The sequence below is a fragment of the Molossus molossus genome, unplaced genomic scaffold (genome assembly GCF_014108415.1).
Source record: "Molossus molossus isolate mMolMol1 unplaced genomic scaffold, mMolMol1.p scaffold_m16_p_2, whole genome shotgun sequence".
NCBI lineage: Eukaryota > Metazoa > Chordata > Mammalia > Chiroptera > Molossidae > Molossus > Molossus molossus.
In genome coordinates this window covers 103,135,354-103,163,263 of record NW_023425355.1, presented here as the reverse complement: position 1 = coordinate 103,163,263, position 27,910 = coordinate 103,135,354, and the positions used below count along the sequence as shown (strand labels likewise).

Here is a 27,910-nt window from a genome sequence, read left to right as displayed (position 1 = left end):
TTTACATAGCTGGGGACATGTGACCTAGAGATTTTCCAAGGTGAAGGTTTTGCTGAGATAAAAAGGCTCACAAGCCATTCTGGGCCATATTTATAGGGTCTGTGCTTCCTATGGGCACCTGAGCAGACCCCCCAAAAAACTCCATTTCACACCAGAGATTCCCCCTCTAGAAGAGTGGCACTTGGAGTCAGCATCCCTGGCTCAGCCATGAATTTTCTCTGACCTCTGGCAACTTACTCCTCTTCTCTGAGCTTCCGTTTCCTCTCTGCAAAGTAAAACATTGGTTTCCATCAACACAAACAACCCTTCCAGCTATAGCATGACATGATGTAATAGTCCTAGGCCCCAGACTGGGGCTTCAAATGATGTCCTCACTGACCTGTGCAATAGCCAGAACCTAGAATAACCCCACATGATTTTGTTGCACACTCTAAGCCCAAGCTCAGGCATTAGAATTTAGTTTCTCTTGGGGATTTCCCTTAATAATACTCCTGATTCCCACTCCAATTTCCTTTGGCCTCTGGTCCCAATTCCAGCAAATTCTGGCTCCTGAAAGGGCTTACGTGAGCTCCCACAGGACAAGAAATATGCTAGGGCCTTTCCTCTCTGGGGAAATCATTCCCAGAAGCCAGAGGCTACTTCCCCTCTCTTCCCTCTGTATCTCTTAGGAAAGTCTGGGTTGATGTTTATCTATTCCACAAAAGGCAGGCATCATATAAGTAAGTCCATAGGCCATCCTTTGGTAGTTATAAGTACTATATAGAAAAAGTTTGGAGATTTCTGTGGACATATGGATCTGGCATGGGGTCTCAGCTTTACCACTGACTAACTCTTTGACCTTAAGCATGTTACAGAACCTCACTTTCCTCATCTGCAGACATTCAATAAATGGTATCTGTTATTACTATTATCCTCTACCCAAAATAATAATAGGCAAGATACCATTAGTAGCAAGAACAATATTTTTTTTAATCCAAATGAAGATGAAAGAGAAAGGACTAGTTAATAGAAGGTTCAAAAGCCAAACCTAGTACTCTAGAAGAGAGCTTCTCAAACTTTAGTGGGCATACTCATTGCCTGGGCATCTTATTAAAATGTAGATTATAATTCAGGAGATCTAGAGTGGGCTCCAAATTCTGACCTTCTAACAAGCTCTACAGTAATGCTGATGCTATGGGTATGATAACCATACTTTGACAACACTCTTATGAATTCAATACCATTAGCAGTACACTAAGGAATAAAACCTTGCCCCCAAAAAACAAACAAATGAACAAACATCAGGATATATAGTCTCCTCATGTCATTACTCAGCCCTGGTATCCAGCCTTCCCTAATCTTCTAGTCGCCAAGTACCTTCCCTCTTCCACTCAGCAACCCAGCCCATAAAAGTGTTTCCCTAATAAGGCTTGCTGATCTCCACTTCCTAACAAAATAAAAGGCAATGAGTTTGATAGCAGTCTGGCCCTGTCAGTGGCCAGGTGAGGCTGAAAAAATTATGACCAGAGGTACAAGGCTATTCCTAGGACTGGCTGGAGTAGGGAGGTAGAGTGGAAGTATGATTAGGGTAGTCACCAGATGAGGTGATAGGATAGGCAGGTGTGCACAGACAGCACATACTTGAGAAATTCTCTGGCAAAAAGATGAGAGAGGAATGTGAGCAGTTTGGCTAGTATGGGATTTGGGAAAGAGGTAGGGAGACGGGGTGAGGATAAAGGGAGCACCCTCTTACTTAGCAGAACTAAGTTCCAGATAACATGACCAAGTATAACCTCCTAGGTAGGTAAATATGACTGCTTCTTTTCCAAGCACTCAGAGGATAAGTGGGCATAGATGCTTTGGGGGGTAGGCACATGCAGGCAGAAGTAGCAGATAAGCCAGAAGCTAGCTTCCAGAAGAGTTCTTATAAAGACTGTTGGGAGAAGTGAAAGGAGAGATGAGGACCAATTCCAGGAGGAATCAATCTCTAGCTGTGTTAGTGGGCTGTCAACCCAGTACCTTCAGACATCACTAACCACCTCTGAGCCTGGTTCCCAGCAGACTCCTCAGGAGTTACTTGGAGGGGGGCAGGTAGGGGGCAAGCAGAAAAAGACCCATGACTCTGCCCTGCCCTCGGAAAGAAGGAAAATATGGCTCTTGTTGCTTGGGGTTGTGTTAGTCTGATGTCTGGACCCTGGCCGGTGTGGCTCATTTGGTTGAAGCATTATCCCATAAACGGAAAGGTGTTGGGTTCAATCCCCGGTCAGTTCTCGTTCGTGTTCTCTCTCTCTCTCTCTCTCTCTCTCTCTCTCTCTCTCTCTCTCTCTCTCTCTCTCTCTCCCCCCCCCTTCCCTCCCTCTCTAAAACCAATAAAAAACTTTAAAAAGAAAGTGTTTAGACAAGGAGAAGCACAAAATAGTGTCCTTAGCTCTGTTTACTTTTTGTGGCTCTTCCAGCCTCTCCCCAAACAACACATTCCACCTGCCCCACATGAACAGGTCCAAGTTCATTCTGGCCAGCTCAACAGGAAGGGAAGCCTGCACACCATCCAGTGGACAGAACAATACATGGTTTGTTTATCTGACAAAAGAGGGGAAAGCTGCTTGATCACTATGGAGGGTACAGAGCTACAAAGGTTCACTCACTCCTCACTGTTAGCTAAGGGAACTTGAAGCCTGGTGATCCAGAGACCCTTACTACAGACCCAACAAAAAGGAAATATGTATGTGTGTAAATATGCATGCCTATATGCGTATATATGTATGTATATCTATGTGTATGTGTATGAATGTGCATGTGTATATGCATGTATAATTTTAAAGAGAACTTTTAGGTCAATGGCTTTCTTTTCAGTTTGGGAAACTTATAATCTGGGTCATCTCAGATAAGAGTACATTATGTAGACCAGGTTTTCGTTACCCAGTTCTGCCTCCCTACCTTTCCCACCTCTTTTACTTCCCCTCAATTCTCTGAATAGCCAGGTCAGAATCTTTCAAGTAATTTTACTAGATCCCCTTCTCCACTCTCCACCTGCCCAAAAGAAAGCTAGGGGAGTGAATTAGAAATGCAGACTGACAATCCCCAGAGGAGGAGGTGGTGAGGGAGAGATAAACCACAGAACTTATATGCATGTGTGCATGAACAATGGCCATGGACAACAAAGCTGGGGACAGGAGAGGGAGGGAGGGGGAGGGGGGAATCAGTGAGGGAAAAAGGAGAAACAACTGTAACAAAAATAAATTAATTAAATAAAAAAAGAAATGAAGGGAATGTTGAGGTGGAAATAAAGACTCCCCCAAATGTTTTTGTGTGTGTCAGGGGGTGCCTTTTGGCTTTCTAAATAGAGAGTAATAACTTCATCTGGTTAGGACCTTCATATTTGACTTTCTTTTGTTCATTTCTCCATTTTTACATTGCAATCTTTAAAACATGAGTGCACTTCTCTTTCTAAAGAACGTTGGAAGGAGGTAACCATATGAATGATGTGGGAGAATTTTGCAAGTATTAGGGACTAGAAAATGCTTAGGAGTTTAGAAAAACAATACATGGAATTTGCTTTCAGAGTGGACTGGACAGCATATTTTAGTTTTTCTACAGATAGTCTGATAAAACATATCCATAATAGACTTTTTTTAAATCAGTTATCCCAAAGGCAAGGAGTTAAATGGTACACATTTTGCAGCTTCTAGAAGGGGAGCAAGTCAAGAACTGAATAATGAAAATGGCTTGTATCTCTTTCCTGTATATACAAAAGCTAAGGTTGCAACACCACAGGGCTGATGGAGAAGAGCACACAGGGTAAATGACAGCAGGTTCACAGAGAACCATCCATAGAGTCAGCTTCTGCTGTGATGCTCAATTTCCTGAACCAATATCAACACTGATAAGGAAGATGGAGGATGTTTGCCCTCCAGTTCTTGTTTCTAGCAAAATATTTGTAGTATTCCTTGGGAAAAAGATTATAAGAATAATACAAGATTTCCTTTCTTCTCCCTTTAAGCCAAATATTTCTAATCTCAAACTCATCATTAGAACCACTTTTCAGGGGAAAGATGGAATCCACAAAGGTTTTCCCCAAAGTCAAGTCTCAAAGGCCTTAGAATTACTTCTGGCTATATGCAATACTAAAGACATGAAGCCCTAGGACAACAGCTAACAATAACCAGGGCCCTCAATAGAACCAAGAGTACCTACTCACTCTGCTGTGAGCAAACATGACAATGAAGAAGGGTCAATGCTCAGCAGTGCTAGAGCACAGTGAGCAAGGTGGACAGTAGTGGGAGATGAGGTTAGGGAAGTACCAAGGCCAGATCATGGAGTTTTTCAGTCAAGGTAAGAAGTTTGCATTATATTCCCAGTAGAGTTAGTAGCTACTGGAGGTTTTTAAGCAGGAGACTACCACAATCTAAATTTGATAAAGATCTCACTTGGCTGATGAATTTAGATAGGAGAAGAGTAGAATCTGGGAACCAGTTAAAAAGACTCTTATAGACAAAAGATAATGGTGGTTTGTCAAAGGGAAGAAGCAGTAGGACTAGAGAAAAAGGGTTTGATTAGATATCTTGAAGAGTTAAAACTGACAGTATTTGCTGATGGATTGAATGTGGAAAATGAGAAAAAGGAGAGTGAGGGAAAAACCATTATATTTGGGTCATCTGGCACTTGTTTCTTCTTACACAGAATTTCTTCTCAAAACTGAGTCATTAGTAGTTCTAAAAAAAACTGGCAGACTAAAAATGGCAGACTTCACCATTCTTTTATTCTAATATTTATAGAGTTTCTATCTACATTTAAGGTGCTTAGAGAGGTGCTATGGAACACACCAAAGACAAGAAAATATAATTCTTGTGCTCAATGAATTTACAGTGTGATAAGGGATAAATAAAAATACCTAAGTAACCATTAAACAGGGCAGAATGTCATGTCATAAAAGAAATGCTAACAAAATGAGAGTTAAATAAAAGAGAAAGCATAGCCGGTTGAATCAATGAAGACTTTATATAGACTCTGAGCTACTTTTTTAAGACAGTACAATTTCAACTGGAGAAGACTGGAGGAGAGATTATGCCAGGTTTTGTATAAACAAGAGTAGAAAAAGTAGGAATATGCTGCAGGAAGGATATACAGTTTCTATAAGGCACACAGAAAGTAAAATTAGAATGATATAAGAATATGGTGGACCTTAAGTGTCAGGATAAAGCATTTATATTACATAATCCAATAGGCAAGAGAAAGGCTTTGGATGTTTTAGGCTAGGAGAGCAACATGGTAAAAGTAGTATTTAAAAATATAATTCTGGTAGCCACATGTAGGATGAATTATGTGGATAAATACTGAGAACATAGAGAAATGAGTAGGCTAGCACAATACATGCAGAAGGTAGAGCTAGACCAATGCCAGTGGGGATGAAGCAGAAGGGAAGAATGTGACAGAAGACATGCAAGACAGAATCAACAGCATTGGTCTACTAATTAAATATGGAGGAAAGAGAACAGTTAAGATGACTGCAACACCTAGAAAAATTGTGGTATTGCAAATCTAAATAGGGAAGTTGAAAGCAGGAGCTGGCTTCAGAAGACATGAGTTTGATTTTAGGCACAAGTTTATTTGTTATGTTGTTAAATTATGTGGATAGGCATAGAAGCCTTGCATCTGGGCTGCAGTGCTGAAAAGAGGTTAGGGCAGGGTATGGGCATGTAGTCATTATCCACAAAGAGGAAGCAGCCAAGGCTACTGTAGTGGATGTAACTGCCCATAGAACATGTGTGCAAAGAAAGATAGTGGATGACAGATCTCTACAGAACAGCTACAGTTCAGGTGGGAGAAGATGAAGAACTAATCAAAGAGACAAAACAATAAAATGACATTTTCAATGATATTAGCAATAAATTTTTCAAAACAATGTCAGCAAAGTTAAAGGGAAATAAGCATTTTTATACACTGCTAGGTGGGAAGGGATATAGGTACACATTTGCTAGACAGAAATGTGTCATATATTATCAAGAGACATAAAAATGTTCCTACCGTGCTTGCATCAGCCAACATAGACTAAAATTGAAATGATTCAGAGAAGATTAGCATGGCCCCTGCACAACAATGACATGAAAATTTATGAAGCACTCCACATTTTTTTTTTCCTGGAATTAGACAGCAGTAATGGTCACACAACTTTGTAAATATATTAAAAACCACTGAATTACATACTTGAAAGTAATGAATTTTATGGTATATGAATTATATCTGTTTTTTTAAAGTTTTCTATCCTTTGATCCAGTTTTCTACTCCTAGGAGTCTATCTTAAGAGAGCAATTAGAGATGCACACATTGATTTATGTACATGAAGTGTCATCTACTGCAGGGTTATTTATAATGGTGAAATTAGGAATATCCTAACCATCCAACATTTAGGAAGAGTTAGGTGAAGAATTGTACATCTTCATGAGGCAACAATAATCTGACATTAAAAACCAAGCTTTTGAAGACTACTTAATGATCTTGAAAAAGGCTAATGATAAAATCATAAGTAAAAGAAAAATTGTATGCAGACCTGTACATAGTACCAGCCCAATTCAAAAAATGTATATGCATATACATAGACTAATATACAAGCACATACATATTAAAAGTCTAGATGAAAATGCACTATCCTACCAATAGGTATTTTTCTGTGTGTGGCAGAATTAAGGGTCATTGTAATTTTTTTACACTTATTTAAAATTTTGAAAATGTCGCCCTGGCTAGCTTGGCTCAGCGGCTAGACCATTGGCCTGCGGTCCAGAGAGACCTGGGTTTGGTTCCCGCTAAGGGCACGTACCTCGGTTGCAGTTTGTCCCTGGCCCTGGTTGGTCGTGCGGGTGGCAGCCACTCGATGTGTCCCTTTCACGTCGATGTTTCTCTCTCTCTCTCTTCCTCTCTCTCCCTCCCACTCTATCTGAACAAAAAATGGAAAAATGTCCTCGGGTGAGGATAAAAAAAAAAAGAAAATGTCTACACTACACATGTATTACTTTTGAATGAGAAAAGGTTTCCAAAGAAAAATGAAAAAGTTTCCAGGGTACACATATAATCTACCCTGGCAACCGTCTGTTAAAACTGTCTGACACATTCCTAAATTAGGAATCTACAATTATACTTGTACTTCCACTTAACTCTTTCAAACATATGAATTTTGCCTTTAAGGAATCAGCCTAGAGCCCACCAACCTAGCAAAATGCTTTCCCCAGTAAATGCTTTCCTGCTTAACAGTGGATTTCTTTGTTTATTCTACTAATTAAAAAAAACTCCATCAGACACTTTTACCTCAATTAATATTAGCACTGGGAGCTGTTCTTTGCTGTGAGAGGCTCCCAGGGCTGGAAAAACATGAAGCAAATTTAGGGGAGACAGGCAGAGGAAAAGGGAGGTCAAATCAAAGTCAGCATCAAGGCTGTGCCCACTGAATTGAAAGACATTCTTTTTTTTTTTTTTTTTTTTTTTTTTGCTACTCAGGGCCTTCTTGGCTTTAGTTTCTTTCCGGGTGCCTGATAGACTTGGTGGAGACAAAGTTGGGTGGAGAACGAACAAAGCACAGGAAAATCTGGTGGGCGAAGGGGTGGCAGCAAGTACCATTTGTGAACCTAGCTAACTGCTAATATTTGTATACCATGTTTATACTTCACAAAGAACTTTCACATACACCATTAAGTTTAATCCTGACTACAACCTTATAAACTCTACCTTAGAAAAGAAGAAACTGAGGCTCAGGGAAGTGAAGTAAATCACACGAGGCTTGAACCAAATTTATTTGCTTCTAAATTGCTGTGAATCAGAAACTCTTGGAGGAGGGCCCAGTGATCTGAATTTTAACAAGCCTTCCAAGTGATTCTGATGCGTTCTCAAGCTTGAGACCCATCACTCTAAAGAATGCTGCCATACATTTAAAAACAGGTTTTCAAATGGTTTCTTTAAACTACTAGCTGCTACTTTGACTTATATGGGATCTTGTCTTCTAAGGCAGGCTGGGAGCCTCCCTTCACCTGTCAGTGGCTTTGTACATAATAGAGGGAAGCTGCTTGAATAGAATTTTGGCTCTAGGGGCAGGAACATACTACTTCATAGTGAGGAAGGTCCAAGAATCAAGAGGGCAATTGCCAGGTCACAGTTTCCCTTGTTAGGGGGAATATATGAGCTGGCGAGCAGCTGCCATATAGCTATCTACTTTTTGGAGGTTCTCTTCATACATGTTCACATGGTTCCACAATGATCTGCATGAGTCCCTGAGAAATTTCCTGCTCTGATGTATTTATATTGATGAACCTTTAGTTCATCAAGCTTTTCATTTCGTTGGTTTTCAGTTGTTATTTTTTTTAAGCATTTTGAAACAACAATTTAGAAAAAAATGCAGAATTGAAATTAAATAATTTTCCTTCTGGGGAATGTGGACTGCCCTATTCCCACCTCCCTAACCCACCCCCTACTCAATTTCATCACTGCAGGTAACTATTCTCTCTCTCTTTCTCTCTCTCTTGCACACACGCACTCAATCATACACATTCTTTCCCCTTGGGATAAATAACAAACAAATCAGCTATTTTTTTTGAAACTTGGACTTGACTTAAATCAGATTTTAAATTTTGTCAAGGTGATGTTTGTAAAATTGAAACAAAACACATACATGGATATAGACTTAATTTGAAAATGCTCAAGCTGAAAAACAGAATCATGGAATGAAAATTACTAAGTATTTGAAATTCTAGGAGTGAACATAATTTGTTACATATCCCCTTCTACAGAGGTACTAGCACTAAATTCATTCATTTGTTTAGTCATTGAAAGATTGATTGATTTGTTAGTTATTGAGAGCCAAGCAAGCACTGTTCAAGGTTCTGGGGCAATGTAATAAACAAAACAAACAAGACCTCAGTTCTCCTGGGGCTCAACTCAATAAATATGTCAGGTAGTAATAAGAGCTGTGAAGACAGAGAAAGCAGGGTAAAGGGTAGACTGACTAACAGGAGTGTGTGGAGCCAATGCTATTTTAGAGAGTATGGTCAGGGAAGGTCTCTGTTAGGGGGCAATATTTGAGTAGTGACCTAAATAAAGTCAGGGAAAGAGTCAGGTGAATATTTGAAGAAAAAATGTCCTAGGCAGAGACATCAGCAAGGGTAATGGTCTGAGACAGAATCATCTTGCCATAGTACAAGAACAGAATGAAAGCTAATGTAGCTAGAGTATAATAAGCGAGACAAGGAAGGGTAGGAAATAAAATTGGGGAAGAAACCAGGGTTGAGGTGAGTGGGTTATTATAAGAACTCTGGATTTAATTTTAAGAGTGATGGAAATAAACCCTATGTCTAGTAGGTGCCAATAAATTTTAAAAGTCTACACTATGATTCTTGCCCTCAATCTGTACATTTGGGGAAATGGACCAAAATTACAGGAGACTTGAGAAGGAGAGGAGATTATTGTTGTCTCAGGTAAATTTGTTCCTAATATTAATGAGCCACTTGTAGTAGAAAAGAGCCTCAAAGGAGAAGATTCTCCCATCTCATACTTTAGGCATCTTTACCTCAAAAATACAGTGTTTACTATGTGTTACAAATATTAAAACATTTAAACTCATAACAACTCTATGATACAGGTGCTAAAATTGTCATCCCCATTTTGCAGAGGGAAAAATCAGAAGCTTGGAGAGGTTTAGTGACTTGCCCAGGATCACAGAACTAAAAAGTCACAGAGATGGTGTTCAAACACAGGCAGCCTGTGTTCTTAACCACTATTCTAACCTGCCTTGCCTAAAGGTAGAGATAAAATTGAAAATAAAGGGGAAAGTCTCCCATATGTTGTAGGTAACCAAGGAGAGTGCTGGGAGGCTATGGCAGACCTGTGGTAAAACCCTGAACTAGCCATGGGGGAGAGGTAGAGATGCAGGCTGCGGGATACTGCATCCTGGTTGGGGTCCACAAGGAGTGTGAATGCCCAGCATTCAGGAAGGAGTGCTTTGATAATGGAGACATTTCCTATGGTACACTGAGAGACCACTGAACAGAATGCATAATGTCTAATAGCTTGCAGCCAGAGAAATCTACATAAAGGAGATTATGCTTAAGGTCTGGTCTTTAAGGAAGGATAGGAATGGATCCAGATGAAAGGTATTTTTGTAGAAGAAATAGCATGTTACAATTATGGAAATGTGAGGAAAAATTGGTTTCCTGAGGGTGGAATATATGAAGGGTGGTGGGAAGTAAGGCTAGAGAGGTAGGCTGGGCTAGAACATAAAAGACGTAGGTTGTTAATGAGTTTGGACTTTTCCCACAGGCACTGAGGAGCCAGTGAAAGATTTTAAGCAAGAGAGTGGCAGAACCAGATTTGCATTTTGTAAAGATTTCTCTGTAAGAATTGTGTAGGGAGAAAAGAAGTAGGTGGACCACTTAGCAAATAAATGTTATAATTCCGGTGATCTATAATTCAGGGATAGAGTGAAGAGACAGATTTGAGAAATACCTTGTATAGGAGGTAGAACCAAAAAATCTTGGTACCTGATTGGACAGATGTGAGGGATAAAGAATAAGAGGAAATCCAGTATGTCTGCCAGATTTCTCACTTCAAGAAATAATTCGGCCTGTCACCAGTTCCAGCAGAAGAGTATATGGGAAATTATTCCAATTTTGGACAAGTTGTTTTTTAAATAGTTCTTCTTTTTTAAGCAATACTTGCAGAAGGCAAATAAGTCATACAGTACAAAGGCATATGCAATGAAAAAGAGTCCCCCACACTCCAAGGGAAACCACAGTTAATAGTTTCTTGTTTGCTCCTGAGCAGCAGTATGGCGTAGTGTTAAGAGAATAAGCCCTGGAAACCAGACTCTCTGGATCTGAATCCTCCATTGCTAGCTGTGTGGCCCTAAGCTACTTATTTAACATCTCTGCCTCACATTACCTGTAAAATGGGAACTATAATAATAAAACACAAAAAGCCATACTAGAATACTGTTCAGAACCTTGTTGTTTGTGCTTAACAATACATTAGAAGATAAGATCATATTGACATGTACTTTTTCACAGATTTTTAATAACAACACAGTATTGCATTGTCTGAATTTCATCAGTTTATTTACTATTTATCCAATTAATAAATGCTAAGGTTATCTTTAATTTATTGCTAATACAAATTTGCTGCAACAAATTTTTGTATGTCTTTATGTCTTTGTATGTATGTCTTTACATACATATCTGATTATATCTGTTAGATAAATTCCTACAAGTGGAATTCTGGTTCAAAGAGTATGCAAATGTTTAATTGTTGTAAAGTTTCCTGAAATCCAAACAGGTAATGTTAATTTGTACTTCCACCAACAATATATTAGAGCAGTGCTTTTCAAAATTTCATGTGCAAACAAATGACCTGAAGATCTCATTAAAATTCAGATTCTGATTTAGTAGGTCTGTGATGGGGTTGCATTTCTAATAAGCTCTTGGTTGATACAGATACTGCTGGTCCTAGGATCACATTTTGAGTAGCAAGGTATATAGAAAGGTAAAGGTATGCGTTTCTCTACATGCTTGTCAAAAAAAAAAAAAAGTCTATATTAAGTGCTCTGATTTTTACCATTCTGATAAGTGAAAGTTGTAACTTAAGGTGAGAGTTGTTGTTTAAATTAATTTATAGTTCTTTAATTATTTGTATTGTTGAGCATCTTTTCATTTTTTTTTTTTTTTTAAGAAGCCAACTTTCTTTTTCTCCAGACTGCCTGTTTAGGTCCATTTTCCCTCTTTCATAATGGTTTGTTGGTATTTTCTTTAGTAATTTTCAATCTCAAGAGCTCTTTATATATTTAGAGAGCCTGTTCTTTCCCATATCAGATGCAAAATCTTCTTCCCAGTTTTCTGTCTTTGGATTTTGTTTCTGTCTTTTTGTGGTGCTGTAAATTTGGACTTTTGTGTAGTCAAGTTTAACTTTAGGGCTTCCTTTGTGTCTTGCTTAGAAAGACCTTTAGTACTTCAACATATTATCATATATTAAAAATAATGTACTAAACTGTGCCTTTGGATCAATTTCTAGACTCAACTATAATCCATTGATCTGTCTGCTCATTTGCTAGTAACAAACTGTCTTAATTGGTGTAGTAACAAACTGTTTTAATTGGTGTACTTTTATAATATATTTCAACAGGACTCGTCCCTTTCTCCATTATTACTCTTCTTTTTCAGATCTTTCCTGACTCATCTTAAAGATTTATATTTCCACATGTACTTTACAATCAGCTTGGGCATGTTGGATTATGTGTGTCTGGGAAACAACTTGGTGGAGAAGTGTAACATGCAGTTGAAAATGATAATCTGAAATCTAGGAGTGTGGTCTTTTCTGAATATAGATATCTGGGAGTCATTGGTGATACCTCAAGGCTCTCAAGAAAAGTTCATAGAATGAGAAAGAAGGTCTAAGACAGAACTCTAGGTAATGGTTCTCAAAGTTCAGTCCTCAGACTAGTAGCACCAGCATCACCTTACAACATCTTGGTCAGAAACTCTCCAGGGGATTCTAATGCACACTCAGGTTTGAGGTCTACCGTTTTAGGGTATACCAGTGGTTAAGAGACAAAGTAAGGAAAAAGAGCCAAAAATAAGTAATAGGAAGAAATCCACGAGAAAGAGGTGTTTGGTAATTAATCAAAGAAAAGAAATTTCCAGAAAGAAGCGCTCAACCAACTACTATTTCCAAAGGGTTTTATACATATCACCTCATTTACTCATATAACTCTGTAGATATCATTATCCCCATCTTACAGATGAGAAAATTACGATTAAGTAATTTTCAAAGATCAGCCAGTGGATATGTGATTTGACAATAGTTCTTTTATATAACAAGGGCTACCTATGTTCCTTCTACTGTACTACACTGCTGAAAAACTGCTATTGAAATATGGCCTACTGGAAAAGGACAGGAAAAAATCCTTGATTTTTTTCAATCTGGAGGGCACTAATTCATCTTGGAACTATCAGAGAAGAGTTGAAGTACAGGCAGAAACCAGGCTGCAGTGAAGAAATGGGAGGTGACAAAATGATGACAATCAGTGTAAGAATACTTTTTAACAGCCTAAGAAGCCTGGCTGTGAAAGAAAAAAACTGACAAACTCGTAGTTGGAAGAGGATGAAGGTTAAGGGCAGATGATGTTTTTAGGATGAAGTGACCACCTGAAAATATTTATGTGGACTTTGGATTAGGAATAGCATTTTATAGGTCTAGGAAATTCTCTGGTCCTGATCTCTTACCTAAGCATCACACCAATTCTACCTACATTCCACAACTGCCTGTTGAATCTCTACATATTTCATCAATCATCTCAAACTAAAGACAAAACACAATAAAAACCAAACGAACATTGATACAAAACCTACATCCTCCTAATTTATCTTTTTGTTAAGTCTTTATTTTTTTGTTTTAAATACTTAAAGGTCTGACTGGCTCAAACCTTGTAAGCATTATTTAACTCCTCTTCTTCAGCCTTTATATTGAATCACTCACCAAGTCCTGGCTATGAAACATCTCATCCATTAACTTGTCTTATCTAGTCCTACTGTTCCTACTGTACATAAGCAGCCATGTCACATGGCCTTCCTACATCCTACCCAACTCACACCAATTTTTCACAAACACCAATTTCATTCTTATACACCTTCTAATAATTCTGCAATGGCTCCCCATTGCCTACAAAATAAAGTTTGCTTTTCTGAGCCTTCTGTTGATTGTTCAAATTTACCTCTCACTGATCCCCTATATAAATCTTAAGTTGGATGGGACTCCTTAATATCCCCCAAACCTACAACTCTCTCCATCCTCTCTTTATGCCTTCCCACACACCATTTAGGAATTGGTCAACCATCCCCTTTTGCAAGCTACTTGTGATGTTCTTCCAGTTGTCACAATCACTGACTGCTGGTATCACTCATTTGGACACTCATCTACCTCCTTGCTCAACCATTTCATCTATATGTGTCTTATTATCTTCTGCTAGAGTTGAAGGCTAGAGCATACTCCTGTCCTGCTATGATCCCTACCACATTGTTTAACATATTACAATGTACATGCTAAGCACTCAAACTAAAAAATATTATTAAATCAATGAAATGATATCATGAAAACTTGCTACATATATATTTGGTGAATTAATATTTAGAAAGTGGCTACTTTCTTTTTAACTTTCAAATGCCATATTAAAAACAGTACACATTTACTGGCTTCAAGGCTCTTTCTAATGAGGTACCTATTTAATCCTTACCATATCCCTGTCAGGTAGAAATTATTGCCCTGAATTAGCAAGAACACAACACTATGAGGTTAAACACTTGCCCAGTAGTACTTCCACTATTTCCACTGAGGACTCAGAGCCTGCAATTAAAACCCCTAACTCCATAGCTCTATTCTCCATGACACAGATTCCTTTCTTTCATTTTTTTAAAACAGGGCCCCATAGTTCTTAGTTGAATTACAAACACTACTTTTTATAGTTGATGTAAGAAAAGTCTAATGAACAAAATAGGTAAATAATGAATATATTTACATCTCAAGTTTAGTGTCTAATTACAGTTACTATAAATAATGAGAGAAAGTACCTTTGTGTCTCTGAAGTAAACTTGTGCCATAATGCAAAGGAAGATGAGATGCAGTATGGTGCTATATTAACATTCATAATTATGTATCTTATGTTTCAAAAATGAATTGTTTGACAGCAAGGGAAAATGACAATAGAAAGAATTATGGCAAAGCACATAAGGTTAATCAACATATAATCGACTCTCAAATAAGCACATTTTAGATGTTTTCCTTTAATTGTGTTTATGATTTATTTTTTAGAAACACGGTAACCTAATCTACCAGAATATATCCCTATTAAAGACGACTAAAAGGAAAACATGCACACATAAAGTGAATTAATTTTTATGACACACAAAAAGATGGTGGCGGGCAGGGCTGGAGGGAGGGTGAGTGGGTGAGAGAATGAGCAAGTGTGAGAGAGAGTGTGAGTGGATGTGAATGTGGATGAGCAATCTCGTGCAGTGCAGCAACGCAGAGCAGAAGGTTCCTATGCTGTGGATGGAAAGCAGCTGGCTACCATGGTAAGTGGTCTGCAGGGCATTTCTCCCTGTGTGGTCAGGAGGTCCTACCATTTTGAAAGATTCCTGGTCTTTTCTGGGAGGAGGTAGTGGGAGTGGCTAGGGGCCAGCAAACTGAGCCCACCAGTGCACCTGGCACCATTGGACCAGTGGATCCCGCTGTGTCAACACAGACCAGTGCACAGTAGTGGAGCTGTCAAGGTGCTTGCTGCAGAAGCTGCAAATAGCTGCGAGTCCAGCTCCATTCCCCACATTAGCAGCCCCATCAGAGTCGAGATTCACCCCCAGCAACAGAGGTTTGGGAGCAGACATCCATCTTCAGGCAACAGAAGCACAGATCAGCAGCTGAGATCCATCTCCAAACATTTCAGCAAAGGCTGAGCAGGAGCTGAGCCCCACCGGGCAGCAGTGCTCCCCAGCCACAAGTGGTGGGACCTGGGGCTCCAGAGGGACCACTGCAACCCAGCTGTCCACAAGATCGGCAGGGAGCTGAGGCTCCAGTGGGGCCTGTATGTTCCTGATGCCCAGGTATGAGCAGGAAGCCAGGACTCCAGAGGGGCCTGTGCAACCCAGCTGTCCATGGGATCAGCAGGAAACCGGGGCTCCAGAGTGGCTTAAGCAACCCAGCTGCCCATGAGATTGGTGGGGAGCTGGGGCTCCAGAGGGCCCTGAGGAACCCAGCTGCCTGTGGGATTGGTGAGGAGCCAGGGCTCCACTGGGGCCTGTGCATTCCCACTACCCAACGATCAGTGGGAAGCGGGGGCACCAGAGGGGTCTGTGTGGCCCAGCTACCCATGGTGTGGGCAGGGAGTGAGGCTCCAGCGGGGCCTGAGCAATACAGCTATGGGTGGCACCAGTGACCAGTGAAGAACATAGCTTTGGAGGGGCCCACGCAATCCAGCAGCAGCACCTACCAGGACAGACCAATATGAGAAACCAGTAGTCAATCCTCTAGGACCCACAGTAGGCAAGAGGCAACATACAACAGAACAGTCTGGGAGGCACAGCAGCCTTATTTGATACAGAGTGAGCTGCCTACACACCCCAACATCTCTCACCAGGTCTAGAGCTACCAGACGGCTAAAATAGGGAGACAAAAAAAGCAATACCCAAAGGAAAGAAAAATAAGAATCACCAGAAAAGGAACTATAGGAAATGGAAAAAAGAAACCTGTCAGATAAAGAATTTAAAGCAATGATTTTAAGGGTGCTCAAAAAATTTGGTGAGAACTACAAGCAACTTTAAAAGAATTATAAAGAGCTCAGTGGGAACTACTTCATCTTTAAAAAAAAAAAAAGGTAGAAGCTATGCATAAAAATCAAGAGAAAATAAAGAACAACATAGCTGTTATGAAAAATACCTTACAAGGGTTCAAGAGTAGATTAGAAGAAGCTGAAGACTGAATCAGCGACTTAGAAGACAAGGTAGAAAAAAACACCCAAATAGAGCAGCAAATGTGAAAAAAAATTTAAAAGCAGGAGGAGAGTTTAAGGGAGGTGTAGGACAATACAAAATATAACAACATTTGCATTATAGAGGTACCAGAAGGAGAAGAATCAGAGAAATGAATAGAGAACCTGCTTTAAGAAATCATGACAAAAAATTTCCTAAACTGGTGAAGAAAAAAGTCACACAAGTCCAGGAAACACAGAGAGTCCCAAGAAAGATGAAGCCCCAAACACCCACAGCTAGACAGATCATAATAAAAATGGCAAACATTAAAGACATAGAAAGAATCTTAAAGGAAGCAAGAGAGAGACAGAAAGTTACCTACAAGGGAGCTCCCATTAGACTGTCAGCTGATTTCTCAATAGAAACACTACAGGCCAGAAGGGTATAGCAGGAAGTAATCAAGGTCATAAAAAACAAGGATCTGAATTCAAGACTACTCTATCCAGCAAGGCTATCACTCAAAATTGAAGCAGAAATAAAGAACTTCACAGATTTACAAAAAAAAAAAAAAAAGCTAAAGGCATTGACCTCCACCAAACCAGCACTGCAAGAAATGCTGAAGGGAATGTTGTAAGAAGAAGAAACAGAGAGAGAGAGAGGAACACAGGCATAAAATAATGACAACTAATAACTATCTATCAATAATGACCTTAAATGTAAATGGCTTAAATGCTCCAATCAAAAGACAAAGGCTGGTGATTTTATAAGGAAACATGACCCATATATATGCTGTCTAAAGAGACCCATCTTACAACAAAAGACTCACACAGGATGAAAGTGAAAGGATGGAAAAAAGTTTTCCAAGCAAATGAAAATGAAAAAAAGGCTGCTATAGCAATGTTCATATCTGATAAGACAGACTTCAAAATGAAGGCCATAATAAGAGACAAAGAAAGTCACTACATAATATTAAAATGATCAATCCAACAAGAGGATATAAACCTAGTAAACATATACACACCAAATACAGAAGCACCAAAATACATTAAAAACTTTTGGAGGACTTCAAGGGAGAGATCAATAGCAATACAATTATAGTGGGTGACTTTAACATCCCACTGACACCACTGAATATATCTTGTAGACAAAAAATTAACAAGAACATAGAGTCCTTAAATGATGAACTAGATCAGTTGGACTTAATTAATATTTACAGAACATTCCCCCAAAGCTGCAGAATATACATTCTTCTCAACTGCACAAGGGACATTCTTAAAGATAGACCATATGATAGGACACATAGTAAGTCTCCACAAAATCAAGAAGATTGAAATCATATCAAGCATCTTCTCAGATCACAATGGCATGAAACTAGAACTCAATTACAACAAAAAAACATGTGGAGGCTAAATAGCTTGTTATTAAATAACAAATGGGTTACCAATGAGATCAAGGAAGAAATTCAAAATTTCCTGGAAACCAATGATAACGAACACACAACAACAAAAAAATCTATGGGACACAGCAAAAGCAGTCCTGAGAGGGAAACACATAGCACTACAGGCCTGCCTCAAGAAACAAGAAAAATTCCTAATTGACTTTCTAACTCTACAACTTAAAGAACTAGAAACTGAACCAACAAACAAAAAACTCCAGAGCAAGTAGAAGGAAAGAAACAGTAAAGGTCAAAGCAGAAATAAATGACATAGAGAATAAAAAACAATTCAAAAGGTCGATGAAACAAAAACTTGGTTCTTTGAAAAGATAAACAAGATCGATGGACCTTTAGCCAGACTCAATAAATAAAAAGAGAGAAACCAAATAAACAAAATCAGAAATTAAACCAAAGTAACAATTGACACCACAGAAATACAAAGGATCATCAAACATACTATGAACAATTATACGCCAACAAATTGGATTATCCAGGTGAAAGGAACAAATTTCTAGAAACACACAGTCTCCCAAAACTGAACTGGGAAGAGATGGAAAGCTTCAACAGACTAATAACAACAAAGTAAATTGAATATGTATTTAAGAAACTCCCAGCAAACAAAAGCCCAGGCCCGGACAGCTTCAAGGGGGAGTTTTACCAAACATTCATAGACGATCTAATACCCAATCTACTTAAACTATTCCAAAAAATCCAAGAAGATGGAAGACTTCCAATCTCATTTTATGAGGCCAGCATAATCCTAATTTCAAAGCTGGATAAAGACACTACAAAGAAAGAAACTACAGGCCAATATCCCTGATGCATATAGATGCCAAAATACTGAACAAAATATTAGCAAATCAGATCCAGCAGTATCTCAAAAAAATTATTCATCATGACCAAGTGGGATTCATCCCAGGGATGCAAGAATGGTACAATATTCACATACCAATAAATGTGATACACCACATAAACAAAATGAAAAACTAAAAACCATATAATCTTATCAATAGATGCTAGAAAAGCATTTGACAAAATCCAGCACCCATTTGTGATAAAAATGCTCAGCAATGTGGAAATAGAGAAATCATATCTTGACATAATAAAGGCCATATATGAAAAACCTATAGCCAACATCATACTCAAATGGGCAGAAACTTAAAGCATTTCCATTAAGAACAGGAACAAGACAGGGATAGATGATCACTTTTGCCACTCTTATTTAACATAGTAATGGAAGTCTTAGGCACAGCAATTAGACATGAAGAAAAAAATAAAAGGAATCAAAATTGGAAAGGAGTAAGTGAAACTGTCATTATTTGCAGATGACATGATATTGTAGATAGAAAATCCTAAAGACTCCATAAAAAATCTACTAGACTTGAGGGGATCCAAAAATGGCAGCGGAGTGAATGGAAGCTACACAGACCATCTCCCAGGAACAAACTGGAATTACAATAAAACTAAAGACAAATGGTCAGAAAAAGCAACAGAAAAGCAGCTTGGAGGACCATATAACCATGGACACTGACCAGATCCTGATAGAATTTCAAAGGGGCGAGAGGGAGGCTGAGAACCCAAAGACAGCATCAGCCTTGGCTGTGAGCAGCACCCTCGGGGTTACACTCCAAAGTGGCTCCACAGCACAGAAACGGGACAGAGGCTAAAATAGCCACAGCCACTCCCCTTGGGCTCCAGCAGAAGGAGGGCAGACTAGACTGGAACTGTGTAGGGACACTCAGGATTTGGAGGGCACTCAGAGTTTTTGCTGAGTTGCAGCCATACAGGAGGGTGGCCATCTTACTCCTTCCCAGGGCTCTGCAGAGAGGTGGCAGCCCCTCCCTCGGAGATTCAACCCCACCCAGTGGCCATTGAAATGCAAATTGAGGCCCATTAACAACCAGCATCTGCCCCACCCTAGGGAATTCCCTTATGCTGAACACCTGAGGGAGTTTTTCATTAAACTGAGAAGCCAAAGCTCTTCAAGTCAACTATAGCCTCCAGGCAAAAAGCTAGAGGATAACTGTACCATTCCTGGGCTAGCAACCCTAACCAGGAAAGTAAGATTTGACAGTGGTGTTTAAGATCACTCCTCCCTGGCTCATCCAAACCCAGGAGAGAGAGCCACAAAGAGCAGAACACCAACACGCACAGGGAAAATGTGGCAGACTCCAAAGCCCACTGTGATAGCCAAAATGGTGAAACACAGACACAAAAGTCAAATGAAAGAACAAGAGACCTCTACCAAAGATGAGATAAATGAGGTGCAGTTAAGCAAACTAACAGAACTAGAATTCAGAGCCATGATCTTGAGGAAGCTCAACAGCATGTGTAAGGACATGAGCACCATGTGTAAAGACATAGAAATGTTGAAAATCAAACAGTTTGAAAATAAAACCACCAAGAAGAAATGAAGAATGACATCGCAGAAATTAAGAACACATTGGAAGGTATAAACAGCAGAGTAAATGAAGCAGAGTACCGGATCAGTGAATTAGAAGACAGGGTGGAAAAAATCAATAAATCAGAACCAAAAGGAAAAAAATTGAAAAACAGGAAGACAGCTTAAGAGAACTGTGGGACAATTGGAAACATAATAATATTCGCATCATAGGAGTCCCCGAAGAAGAAGAAATGAGCCAGAGTTAAAGAATATATTTGAAAAAATAGTGACAGAAAACTTCCCTAATTTGGTGAAGGAAAAAGGCATTCAAGTTCAAGAAGCACAGAGGGCCCCAAGTAAAAAGAACCCAAACAGGCCCACACCAAGACACATAGTAATCAAAATGCCAAAAATTAAAGACAAAGAGAGAATCCTAAAAGCAGCAAGAGATAAGCAACAGGTTACCTACAAAGGAAACCCCATAAGGCTCTCAGCTGACTTCTCACAAGAAACACTACAGGCCAGAAGGGAATAGAAGGAGGTAATAAAGGTAATAAAAAACAAGGATCTGAATCCAAGACTACTCTACCCAGCAAGGCTATGATTCAAAATAGAAGGTCAAATAAAGAGTTTCCCAGACAAAAAAAAGGCTAAGGGAATACATTAGCACCAAACCAGCACTGCAAGAAATGTAAAAAGGACTTCTGTAATGAGCAAGAGAAATAGGTAAAAAAAATATAACCACACTAAACAAAAATTGCAAGAAAGAAGTACATATCAATAATCACCTAAAATGTAAATGGATTGCATGTTCCAATAAAAAGACACAGAGTAGCTGATTGGATATGAAAGCATGACTCATCTATATGTTTTTTACAAGAGACCTTCCTCACAAAAAAAGATTCACAGAGGTTGAAAGTGAAGGGATGGAAAAAAATATTCCAAGCAAACAGAAAGGGAAAAAAAGCTGGGGTAGCAATACTCATACCTGATCAAATAGATTTCAAAATCAAGGCCATAACTAGAGACAAAGAGGGCCACTACATAATATTGAAAGGATCTATCCAACAGGAACATATAACCTTGATAAACATATATGCACCCAATATAGGAGCACCAACATATATTAAAAATCTTCTGGAAGACTTCAAAGGAGTAATCAATAGCAATACAATCATAGCAGGGGACTTCAACACCTCGATGACATCACTGCATAGATCTTCTAGACAAAAAATTAGCAAGAAACACAGACCCTAAATGAAGCACTGGACCAAATGGACTTAATGGATATCTACAGAGAATTATACCCAAAAACTACAGAATTCACATTCTTCTCAAGTGCACATGGGACATTCTCAAAGATAGACCACATAATAGGACGAAAACTAAGTCTCTACAAGTTCATGAAATTGAAATAATGTCAAACATCTTCTCAGATCACAATGGCATAAAACTAGAAATCAATTGCAACAAGAACATACAAAGACATTTGAAAAGATGGAAGCTAAATAGCATGTTACAATGAGTGGGTTACTGAGGAGATCAAGGAAGAAATTAAAACCTTCCAGGGAACCAATGAAAATGAAAACACAACAACACAAAATCTATGGGATGCAGCGAAAGGAGTTCTGAGAGGGAAGTTCATAGCACTACAAGCCTACCGAAAGAAACAAGAAAACTCTCTAATCGACAATCTAACCTCACAACTTAAACAATTAGAAAGAAAACAAAAAGAAATCCCCAGAGCAAGTAGAAGGAAGAAAATAGTAAAGATCATAGCAGAAATAAATGACATAGAGACCAAAAAAACAATTCAAAGGATCAATGAAACAAAGAGCTGGTTTTTCGAAAAGATAAACAAGATTGATGGACCCTTAGCTAGACTCATCAAGAAACAAAGAGAGAGAACCCAAATATACAAAATCAGAAATGAAAGAGGAGAAGTAACAACTGACACCTCAGAAATGCAAAAGACCGTTAACAATGACTATGAACAATTATATGGCCACAAATTCGACAATCTAAGCGAAATGGACAAATTTCTAGAAACACATAATTTCCCAAAACTGGACTAGGAAGAGATAGAAAACTTGAACAGACCAATAACAACAAAGGAAATTGAAGAGGTAATCAAGACTCTCCCAGCAAAGAAAAGACCTTGAATAGTCATAGCAATCTTGAAAAAGAAGAACAAAGTTGGAGGGATCACATTACCAGATTTCAGCTTATACTACAAATCCACTGTAATCAAAACTGCCTGGTACTGGCACAAGAACAGGCATACAGACCAGTGGAACAGAACAGAGAACCCAGAAATGGACCCAAGACAATATGCTTAATTAATATTTGACAAAGGTGGCAAGAGCATACAGTGAATTCAAGACAGCCTCTTTAATAAATGGTGTTGGGAAAATTGGACAGCTACATGCAAAAAAAATGAAACTAGACCATCAACTTACACCATACACAAGAATAAACTCAAAATGGATAAAAGAATTAAATGTGACTCATGAATCCATAAAAATCCTACAAGAAAATGTAGGCAGCAAAATTTCAGACATCATACGTAGCAGAATTTTCACTGATACATCACCTAAGGCAACAGAAACAAAGGAGAAAATGAACACATTGGACTACATCAAACTCAAAAGGTTCTGCACAGCAAAAGATACAATCATCAAAATGGAAAGGCTACCCACTGTATGGGAGAGCATAATTGCCAGTGATATATCAGATAAGGGGTTAATTTCCAATATATATAGTGCTCATACAACTTAACAAAAGGAAGACAAAAAACCCAATTAAAAAATGGGCAGAGGAACTAAATAGACACCTCTCCGAACAGGACATACAAATGGCTAAGAGACATATGAAGAAATGCTCAACATTACTAATCATCACAGAGATGCAAATTAAAACAACAATGAGGTATCACCTCACACCTGTCAGAATGGCCACCATCAACAAAAATTAATTAATTAATTAATTAAAAATAAAATAAAATAAAATTTTGCTCACTCTAAAAAAAAACAAAACAGCCTTGGCCGGTTTGGCTCAGTGGTTAGAGCATTGACCTGTGTTCCAGAGAGACCCAGGTTTGGTTCCCGCTAAGGGCGCGTGCCTCGATTGCAGTTTGTCCCTGGCCCTTGTTGAGTCGTGCGGGTGGTGACCATTCAATGTGTCCCTTTCACATCGATGTTTCTCTCTCTCTCCCTCCCACTCTTATCTGAACAAAAAACAAAACAAAACAAAACAAAAAACAAAGACATGTAAACCAGTGGACTGTACTTAAGTTTTCTGTGTGTGAAAATGTGGTTAGTGGGCTCATTGTAGATGTAAGAAAACTACCTTTATTATTTCTTAAGTGGAACTGAATTAAAATATTATTTTATTTCCAGAAAGAAAAAAAAATCTAGTAGACTTAATAAATGAATTTGGCAAAGCAGCAGAATACAAAGTCAACGTCAAGAAATCGATGGCCTTCTTATACACCAACAATGAACTCACAGAAAGACAAACTAAAAATAATCCCATTTACCATCAAAGCAAAAAAGTTAAGATACCTAGGAAACTTAACCAAAGAAATAAAGGACCTCTTCACAGAAAACTACAGGTCATTGAAAAAAGACATAGAGGAAGATATAAAAAAGTAGAAACATATACCATGTTCATGGATTGGAAGAATTAACATCATTAAAATGTCCATACTACCCAAAGCAATCTATAGAATCAATGCAATCCCCATCAAAATACCCATGACATATTTCACAGAACTATAACAAATACTCCAAAACTTTATATGGAACCAAAAAAGACCCCGAATAGCCACAGCAATCTTGAAAACGAAGAACAAAGTAGGAGGGATCACAATACCAGATATCAGATTATACTGCAAAGCCACTGTAATCAAAACAGCCTGGTACTGGAACAAGAACAGGCAGATAGATCGATAGAAGAGAACAGAGAACCCAGAAATTGACCCAAGACAATATGCTCAATTAATATTTGACAAAGATGGCAAGAGCATACAGTGGAGTCAAGACAGCCTCTTCAATAAATAGTGTTGGGAAAATTGGACAGCTACATGCAAAAAATGAAGCTAGACCACCAACTTACACCATACACAAGAGTAAACTCAAAATGGATAAAACACTTAAATGTGACTTGTGAATCCAAAGAAGTCCTAGAAGAAAATGTAGGCAACAAAATTTCAGACATCATATGCAGCAGAATTTTCACTGAAAGAATACCTAAAGCAAGAGTAACAAATGAGAAAATGAACACATGGGACTACATCAAACTAAAAAGCTTCTGCACAGCAAAAGAAACAACCATCCAAATGGTAAGGGATCCCACTATATGGGAGACCATAATCGCCAATGATACATCAGATAAGGGGTTAATTCTCAAAATATATAGCGTTTTCATACAACTCAACAAAAGGAAGACAAAGAAACCAATTAAAAAATAGGCAGAGGACCTAAAGACACACCTGTCCAAACAGGACATAAAAATGGCCCAGAGATATATGAAAAAATGCTTAACATCACCAATCATCAGAGAGATACAAATTAAAACAACAATGAGGTATCACCTCACACCTGTTAGAATGGCTGCCATCAACAAATCATCAAACAACAAGTGCTGGTGAAGGTATGGAGAAAAGGGAACTCTAGTACACTGCTGGTGAAAATGCAGACTGGTGCAGCCACTGTGGAAAACACTATGGTGTTACCTCAAAAAATTAAAAACTGACCTGCCATTTGCCCAGTGATCCCACTTCTAGGAATATACCCTAAGAAGCCTGAAACACCAATCAGAAAGAATTTATGTACCCCTATGTTCATAGCAGCACTATTTACAATAGCTAAGATCTGGAAATAGCCCAAGTGTCCATCAGTAGATGAGTGAATAAAATAGCCATAGTACATATATACAATGGAATACTATGCAGCTGTAAGAAAGAAAGATCTTATCCTTTGAGATGGCATGGAAGGACCTGGAGAGTTTTATGCCAAGTGAAACAAGCCAAGCAGAGAAAGACAAATATCAAATGATCTCACTTATTTGTGGAATATAATGAACTAAACAAACTGATGAACAAAATAGACAAACCCCAGAAGATGGGGTGTTGGTGGGGGGGGAGAGATAAACCACAAAACTTATATGCGTGCATACATAACCAATGGGCATAGACAAAAAGCTGGGGACGGGGTGAGGCAGATGGATGGGAAGGAGGGTGTCAATGAGGGAAAAAGGAGAAACATCTGTAACAAAAATAAATTAATAAAAATAATTTTACAAAGAAATTTCATGATGCATAGTAGATGTCACTTAAGGGAAATTTTGTTCCACAAATGCAATAAACCTGCACATAATGAGCTGTCAACTTCTTCAGTGATACTTTGTCTAAAACACACACATATACTTTGGGGATATTTTAAACCTATTGGGAGAAAAAGACTAGATTGAAATCTCTTTTTGTAGTACCTCCTAAATGCATGCTTTATTAAAAATAGCACACCGCAAAGAAACAGGAGTGCAGAATGCAAGTGATAACATTTTCCCTCTGTGACTGACCCACCTTCATGTCAGAAAAGAAGATGCCTTTATTCAACAGATGGCTATTGGGTGTGTTAATCTAAGAAGCCAAAGACCTTCAGTTCAGTTGCAAACAGACTCACACCTAGCACTTTAACTCTCACTCCATCCAAGAGCCAATTAACTCAATATATTTTTTCTGTCTAGACTAGCAAGCATCCAATGTCAAGGCAAAGCTAAAAAAGTCTGTATGACTGAAAAAAGACTCTACTACCCTCTCAAACCAACTTACACCTTCTTTTTCTCTGCGCTCCACTGGGGTGCAAGGTTATTGCTGAGGACAATATTCACAGGGGGAGGGAAAAGAGAAAGCATGTATAACCTAAGGATTTTTAAAGTCACACAAGGATTTATTTAGATCTCACCTGAAATATTCAATTTAAAGCTTCTGAAAATATTACTGAGACAAAAGCCAAGTAAGTAGGTAGGTAGAACCAATTGAGGTGTTACAGTTAGCAAACTACATATGGAGTCAGATAGACTTAGCTAAAAAGCAGACATGCCAGTTTCTTCATTTCTTTGTACTTCAATCTTCTCATCTGTAATATGGAGATATATTCACCCCTATACCTCATAAGAGAGCTGTGACAATTAAATGATACGATGCAATTGAGAACTGCTAGCACTGTGTTGGAATAGAGGCAGAACTAATGTTTAAAGAGTGTCTGAAGGTAATCATGGTTCTGGGTAACCTCTTCACACTTAGGTGGGAACATACCTTGGAAGAACCCTTCAGCCTAAATTTAAAACCCTAATGAGAACTTAGTTTATCCCTTACTAGTCTTAACATTTTCAAATCAACTCCTAGGTTAAGTACTGATACAGCACTACCTCAGTGAGCTGTAGAACTATAATTGTCCCAATGACTGGAATTCCCCCAAACTCAGTAATGCTGATACAGGGTAAAAAGATGGGTTCTGGAGTCCCACAGAGGGACTGAATTTGAGTCCCAGCCCTGAAACTTTTTTTAGCTATGTGGCTTTAGACAATTAAAATGTTCACTCTGCATTTTGTTTGCCTCACGTAATACATACCTTGTAGAATTGTGGTGAGAACTCAATAGATGTAAGGTGCTATAACTATTGCATTCTCATGATCACATGCCAAGCAAGCTACCTAGATCCTGAGATATAATACACAGGCGACACAGGGCTACTTTCCCTGTCCAGCTGTGGCAAACCAATGGTCATTGTCAGTGTTTACCTTGATGAACAATGGGAAGGGAAGAAGAAATTCTTTTGATTATGGCCTGAGAGGGGGCTTCTAGCAATTCTTCTATTCTGGGGGACTCGTCAAAATAGTGATCCTAAATTACATATAAGAGGTCAGCCATACTCCTATCACTTCATGAGTGCCCTCTTCCACTCACCCTTAAACTTTCTTTTATTAAAACCCAAAGCTTTGCCCTGGCTGGTTTGGGTCAACGATAGAGTGTCAGCCCATGGACCAATGAGTCACGGGTTCAATTCTGGACAAGGACACATACTTCAGTTGTGGTTTGTCCCCAGACCTGGTCAGGGTCATGTGGGAGGCAGCCACTCAATGTGTCCCTCTCATGTTGATGTTTCTCTTTCTCTCCCTCCCACTCTATCTGAAGATAAATAGAAAAATATCCTCAGGTGAGGATTAAAAGAAACAAACAAAAAAACCCCAAAGCTTCTCCTAATAGAAAAATTTCCTAATCTTGTATAAAATTCATGCACTAAAACTAGTTTTTAATTTTTGTTCAAAATGTTCCATTCTGTTGGAAGGGCCACCAGTACTTTAAGAAATCTATTCCTAAAGTGCAAAGATAAACAACCTCAGGTAAGTAACTTTCAATTTGTGTAAATTTAAATCAAACAAATTTTAGGATTTAGAGAAGGGCAGGTCATATTCCCCTCTTTCCTCTAGAGAGAAAACCTGCCCTGTATAACTTCTCAAAGACTATTCAAAGGCATACATTAACTTTATACTTAACAAAATTGAAGGATATTCTGCACCCTCATCACAGGAAAAAAAAAATTAAGAATATATCTTTGCATTAGG

The 27,910-nt window shown here is 38.6% G+C and overlaps 1 protein-coding gene and 1 non-coding gene across 2 annotated transcripts in view; one reads left to right on the top strand and one right to left on the bottom strand.

Annotated features, from left to right (window-relative positions):
• Positions 1-27,910, bottom strand: part of SHROOM4 (shroom family member 4) — a 226,153-nt gene that overhangs the window by 46,853 nt on the left and 151,390 nt on the right. The gene's annotated exons all lie outside the window — the stretch shown is intronic.
• On the top strand, positions 6,007-6,110 carry LOC118636755. Its single transcript, XR_004960740.1, has one exon. It is a non-coding gene; the product is annotated as a U6 spliceosomal RNA (small nuclear RNA).